The sequence below is a fragment of the Palaemon carinicauda genome, chromosome 40 (genome assembly GCF_036898095.1).
Source record: "Palaemon carinicauda isolate YSFRI2023 chromosome 40, ASM3689809v2, whole genome shotgun sequence".
Classification (NCBI taxonomy): Eukaryota; Metazoa; Arthropoda; class Malacostraca; order Decapoda; family Palaemonidae; genus Palaemon; species Palaemon carinicauda.
This window is the reverse complement of record NC_090764.1, coordinates 63,198,539-63,205,083: the sequence shown is the minus strand read 5'-3', so window position 1 is coordinate 63,205,083 and position 6,545 is coordinate 63,198,539.

Sequence of the window (6,545 nt, the reverse complement as noted above, 5' to 3'; positions counted from 1 at the left end):
TTCTCCGTAGCAGCTTTGTCCACTAGGTCTTTCACCAAGGTAGACGGGAAGAGATGTTTGCCCTAGATGTTGGAGGAAATCAGTCTCCGGGGTTCGTGTTTCACCGTTGCACTGGCGAATACGAATTCCCTACAAGCTCTACGAGCCCTAGCAAAACTGTATAGGTCCTTAGTCACGGTCGCCAGGTGTGACTTAGCAAGGACCACGCGAAAGTCCGGGACTCTGGTGTCCCCGGCCATGAGTTCTAGCTGTACCTGATTGGACAGCGAAGCGGCGAGTCTCTCCTTCGTATCCTGTTCCCTACGAAGGAGGTGATCGTTCAGCCGTGGGAGGTCCTCGTTGAATTGACGACCAGCCACATCAGGTTCTAGTTTTCCTACCGTGAAGGTCGAGTGGATGTCTTTCCAGTGCCTATCATCGGGGGGAAGAGTAAGGGAGAGGGGTCTGCACTCCTTCAGTGCAGGGCAAGGCTTCCCTTCCTCCACAGCCTTCATGACTGCTTGGAAGGCCTTTTCAATGAAGGGGAAGGTCGCAGTAGCTGGAGCAACGAAGGTTGGATGCTTCTTACTCAGCGCTGGCATCTTGGAGTTTGTGAAACCCCGGCTCTTCGCTGCCTGAGCTAGCATAGCTTGGGCCTTCGCGAGATCGAACACAATCACTTCCTTCGGTTCGGTCTCTTCTTTTGAGGTTGGTTCGGACCTGAGCCGGACGTAACAGTCCGGATAAGCCTCGAAATTCGGGAAGACATCCACTTCTTCCAACAAAATAGAGCCAACCCTTTCACTAATGTAGATCTTGTGGTATCATGTAGTCCCATGTAGGTATGAATAAAGGGCAGTCTCTACCCAGCACCCAAGCCATCAAGACCTGTCTTTTAATCACTGCAACCTCTTGCATATTATATCATGGTGGCAGCGTGGTAACGCAACCCATGCCATTCCATCAACAAACCCGGACCATAGAGACACTTTACATAACTCTCCTGTCCGTAATAACTGAGAAGAGGACTCATAATCAGCCCAAGTTTATTACCAGCGGCCGCAGATGACGCCATTTTCACCCAACGGCAACTGGACAAAGACTCATACCGGCCCAGATAACAACCGTACATAACTTATATATCGTCAGGATATGGCATAGAATGGACATTAGTGCACCGTGATTACAGTGAGAATAGTGAAGAAAGTTGTGAATAGATTACTTACAAGTATTTTGGCCATTGTTATCCACACACTACTTCACAAAATGAGCCAAACAAAGACGTACATTCAGCAGTGTAAACAAAACTGAAAACCGTGCCGACCACCAGTGACAAATTTTTGTATTGATTTCCATACTCTTATTATATGTCTCTCTTTGTGAACCGTAAACTGTGTTATTAATCCAATCACTATCTATCTATTGTGTAACACTCGAAACCAAATCCAATCATGGCCCAGCCTAAATGCCCAAGTATGGACTGGGCTCACCAGCCCCTGGCCGAGTCGTTTCGTGCATTCAAGGCGTGCATGAACTTATACCTCGAAGACCAGGAAGTCACAGACCCGGGCAAGCAAGCAACTAAAATTAGAATTGCCCTCGGCGATGAGGGCATGAGGCGTATCTTGGCGAGCGGCCTCACTGAACAGGAGCAACGTGTGCCGCATAACATATGGAGGCTTATTGAAAGTGAGGTTGATGCAACGGTCAAAATAAATTTCCGAGTTCACCGCCTCGAATTTGCAAATACCAAACAGAAACCTGCTGAAACAATCAGTCAATTCCTGGCCAGACTCCGTGAAAAAGCGACAAAGTGCGAGTTTGAAGACAGAGAACTCAACGAACGACTTATCGAAATGACCATACTACGAACACAATTCGAAGAATTTCGGAAAGAACTCCTAACTAAACTGAAGGGCTATGCTGTAAGCAACGTTCTAGAGAGAGGTCGGGAATACGAGGCCATTGCGGCCTCCACGGCATCATTACGCTCCATACAGATGAGCTCTGAGAACACAAGTACAAGCCATACCAACGTGGATGCAATTCGAAGGGAAAGCAACGAGCCACGGAACAAACTACTAACCACGGACAACCCCTGCTGGAACTGTGGGCTTAGCCATCCCATAAGGTCATGCCCCGCTTACAATGACAGATGCAGTGGTTGTGGCATCAAGGGGCACTGGAAAAAGATGTGCCGCAAAACTGATGGAGGCAGAACAATGCCAGGAGACAACATGCAGCAGACACAACGTCAGAGCAAGACAAGAGGGCGCTCCTACCGACGGCCGAATCGGGCTCCTAACCACAGGCAACACGAAGTCATGGTTAATGAAAACCCTAATCTTGATGAAGAAACAGATTATATGCCAAACTTCGACATGCTAACGATATCCGACATAGGAGTGGCACCGAAACGAGAAGCATTCTCAAAGCTCATGGTCAAGCATGAAAACCCCCTAGCCTATGGGCCCCTGAAACTCAAAATCGACACAGGTTCCGGTGGCAATACGCTGCCCTTGTGGACATACAAGCAAATGTTTGGTGATGCACCCACCAGCCTCGTACTATCCCCAGAACCGTCAGTAAGACTTAACATCATACAGTGGCGACAATATTCCCTGCCTAGGGTCACTAATGCTCAGCGTCCGCAAACTCAGCAACCCAGCATTTTCACAAGAAAAGTTCTTCGTGGTTGATGTGTCTGGTCCAGCCATACTTGGCCTTCCCTCATGCCAAAAACTCGGTATTGTGGATATCAATGTCAACGACGTTACTGGAATACCTGAGCAACCAAGCCAACAAGGCCCTATTAGGTCAGTCGAACAACTAAAAGCTCAATTCCCAGCACAGTTTGACTGTATCGGCAAACTAAAAGAGCCCGCGATGCTCCACCTCAAGGATGACGCGATACCTTTCTGTGATCCGCCCTGTAAGGTGAGTATCCACCTGAAGCCCCGCATCAAGTCCGAGCTTGACACTATGGAGAAAGAGGGGGTTATCAGACGGGTAACAGCACACACAGACTGGTGTAGCAGCCTTGTGTATGTCACAAAACCCGATGGAAGCCTACGGATCTGCCTGGACCCCAAGCGGCTCAACCAAAACCTCAAAAGATGTCCCCACAAGATTCCCACTCTAGAAGAGATCAACCCGGTATTCTCCAAAGTGAAAGTGTTCTCCAAGCTAGACGCCAAAGCAGGCTACTGGAGTATACCGCTACACGAGGACTCACAACTACTGACAACGTTCCGAACACCACACGGCCGATATTGTTGGACAAGGCTACCATTCGGGCTGAATGTAAGCCAGGGCATATTTCAAGCCAGGATGGACTCCATGATCGAGAATCTCCCAGGTGTTGTTGGCATCGCTGATGACGTGGCAATATGTGGGAAAGACCAGTCGGAACACGACAAAAACCTGATGGGGTTCATGCAGCGTGCAGCCCAACACGGACTCAGCCTAAACTCGAAGAAATGCTCCATTTCAAAACCAGAAATTGAGTTTTTCGGAACACGTTATACCAGCAAGGGCATGATGCCAGACCCGTCAAAGGTACACGACCTGCATAGCATGCCGTCACCCTCCAATAAAGAGGAACTACAGAGATTCCTGGGAGTAATGACTTACCTCAGCCCCTATGTACCACATTACTCAGCTCAGTCACAAAGACTTCGAGATCTGGTCAAGGAAGATGTGCCCTTCCAATGGGAAGAAGATCATGAATCCACCTATCAACACCTGAAACGCCAAATAGCACCATCAAGCACGCTGTCTTACTATGACCCAACTCGACCCGTGACTCTTGAAGTCGATGCATCGCAAAAAGGCCTCGGGGCGGCCCTCATCCAAGACGGGAAGGTAATAGCCTTCGCCAGCAAAGCCCTGACACCAACGCAGGCAAATTACAGCAATATCGAGTGAGAGGCCCTTGGACTAGTACACGGCGTGCAACGATTTCATACCTACCTATACGGAAGAGACTTTGAAGTTGTCACTGACCACAAACCCCTCACTAATATCTGGGAGAAGCCACTGATCAGTGCCCCACCTAGACTACAACGTCTCTTCTTGAAACTGCAGGGGTATGACATGAGGGTCAAGTACAAGGAAGGACGAACCCTTGTACTCTCCGACGCCCTATCACGCCTTCCTAACCCACAAAATGACAAGGAAATCCCTTTGGATACACGAGTGGACGGACTGGAACTAGATGACATCGACGTGATATCAGTTGCACTCATAAAATTTGGTCCCCAGATTTTGGAAGAGGTCCGCCATAGGTCTGACACCGACCCAGTGCTGCGCACTCTCAAGCATACTATCATCGAGGGTTGGCCTACCTCAGTAAAAGGCTGTCACCCCGATATCCGCCAGTTTTTCTCATACAGAGAATGCCTTGCCGTGGAAGACGGAGTCATATTCAAAGGGCGACAAGTTATCATCCCCAAAGAGGTCAGAGGCCGGATACTGGACCAGCTCCACCGGTCCCACCAAGGGATCACAAAAACACAAGCCCTGGCACGGGAGTGTGTATTCTGGCCCAACATTGCAAAGGATATAGAGGACAAGGTCAGGGCATGTGACATATGCCAGAAGTACCAGCCCCAACAAAGTCCTAGTGAAACCACACATCATGACATTCCCCCAATGCCCTGGTTCAAAGTCGCTTCGGACATCTTCCAAATTGGCCACAAGACATATCTGATCACAACTGATTATTTCACAAAATTCCCGATAGTCACCGAACTAAAAAACCTGTCATCTGAAAGTGTGGCCAACCACCTCAAATTCCTGTGTTCGCTGTTCGGATGCCCCAAAGCCCTGGTCTCAGACAACGGACCTCAATACACAGGAGCAGCCATGAGGGACTTCACAAAAGCCTGGGGTATTGAGCACATCACATCAAGCCCACATTACCCTCAGTCCAATGGCCTCGCGGAGCGCGCAGTTGGAACATGCAAGGCGATTATCAAAAAATGCCTTGAGACAGGCGGTGATATGCATACTGCATTACTCCACTTACGGGCCACCCCGATCGACAATAAGACAACCAGCCCCGCAGAGCTCATGTTTGGTCGCAATGTGACCACTGACCTACCAGGCAGATACGAACCACATCTCGCACACATCACGACCCGCAACCACCTCCAGGACCGCCTAGGACCAAATCGGACACAACGGCACTTCACAGACCTCCAACCCGAACAACCAGTCCGAATATTCGACAAGGCCTGCCACACATGGGTGCCAGGCAGAGTGGTACGTAAGTCAGAAGAACCCCAATCATATATTGTGGAAACCCAAAACGGAGCGTTCCTCAGGAGGAACCGGTCCCACATCCGTCCGACACCGCTCGCGACAAACACAGAACCGCCCAACACCCGGCAGCAGGCTCCAACATCATCAGCACTGTTATGTATTATTGTAATGTACTATATTGTTTCAAGTGTTGCAGGTATTGCGCAACATTGCATCATATTGCATGAATAAGACATGTTATGCTTTATACATAAGAGTAATGATTTGTTTTGGTATTAGGATTCAAACATTTGTTGATTACCTCAGATAAGATGAGATTCTTTATGATTTGTACTGGAGTAGGATTTAAGTCTTTTCAGAGCGATGCTCTTTTGTTTAGCAATGTTTTGGTTTATGAGATTTGTGTAAGACGCTCCATCTGCACTTGGGAGTCAGCTGTCACAGAGTAAAGTTTATAATGTAGTCTTTTATACATTAAACGTATTTTTATAATACCAATGTATTATTACCCATCAAGCCACATTCGACGACGTCAGATGGGATCAGCTGAGAAATAATTACTAACAATTCTTCATCTATGTTCCAGGTAATTTTTATGGTTAATAGAACTTCCTACCTAAGCATCAATATCTTACATTTGGCGACGAGGATGGGATCAGCTGAGAAATAATTACTAACAATTCTTCATCTATGTTCCAGGTAATTATTATGGTTAATAGAACTTCCTACCTAAGCATCAATATCTTACATTTGGCGACGTTTGAGGACGACGGACAAGCAGGGAGAAGCAAGCAGGGAGAAGCATTGGAGCCTATGCACAAGGATGGCCAGCACAAGAGAAGGTCTTTGTACATCAGGGGACAAGAGTAAAATCGCTCAATGAAGATTTTACCAGCAGCAGAATAGGAATTTCATCAAATACACAAAAGAGTGAAATTTAAAGTTGGGTAGGTAGGAAGTACACTTGTGACTGCAGAACAGTAACTTAACCTACCACAGTTATTAAGGTAAGCAAACAAAATGCCTTTTAATATAGAACCCCCTCAAGCTTTCAGCGTCACTGCTGAGCCTAATTCTGTTGCAACACGATGGCAACAGTGGTGTGAGGAATTTAAGATTTATTTAGAAGCATTAGGGAACATGAAGGATGCACAAAAGAAGGCATTATTACTTCATACAGCAGGTAGGGAAGTTCGGGAAGTGTTTAAGACTTTGCAGCCTACAGATGACACAAGTGAAGCTGCAATTAAGGCTCTTACCACATATTTTGCTCCTCAGGTCAATAAATATTTTGAAAGATA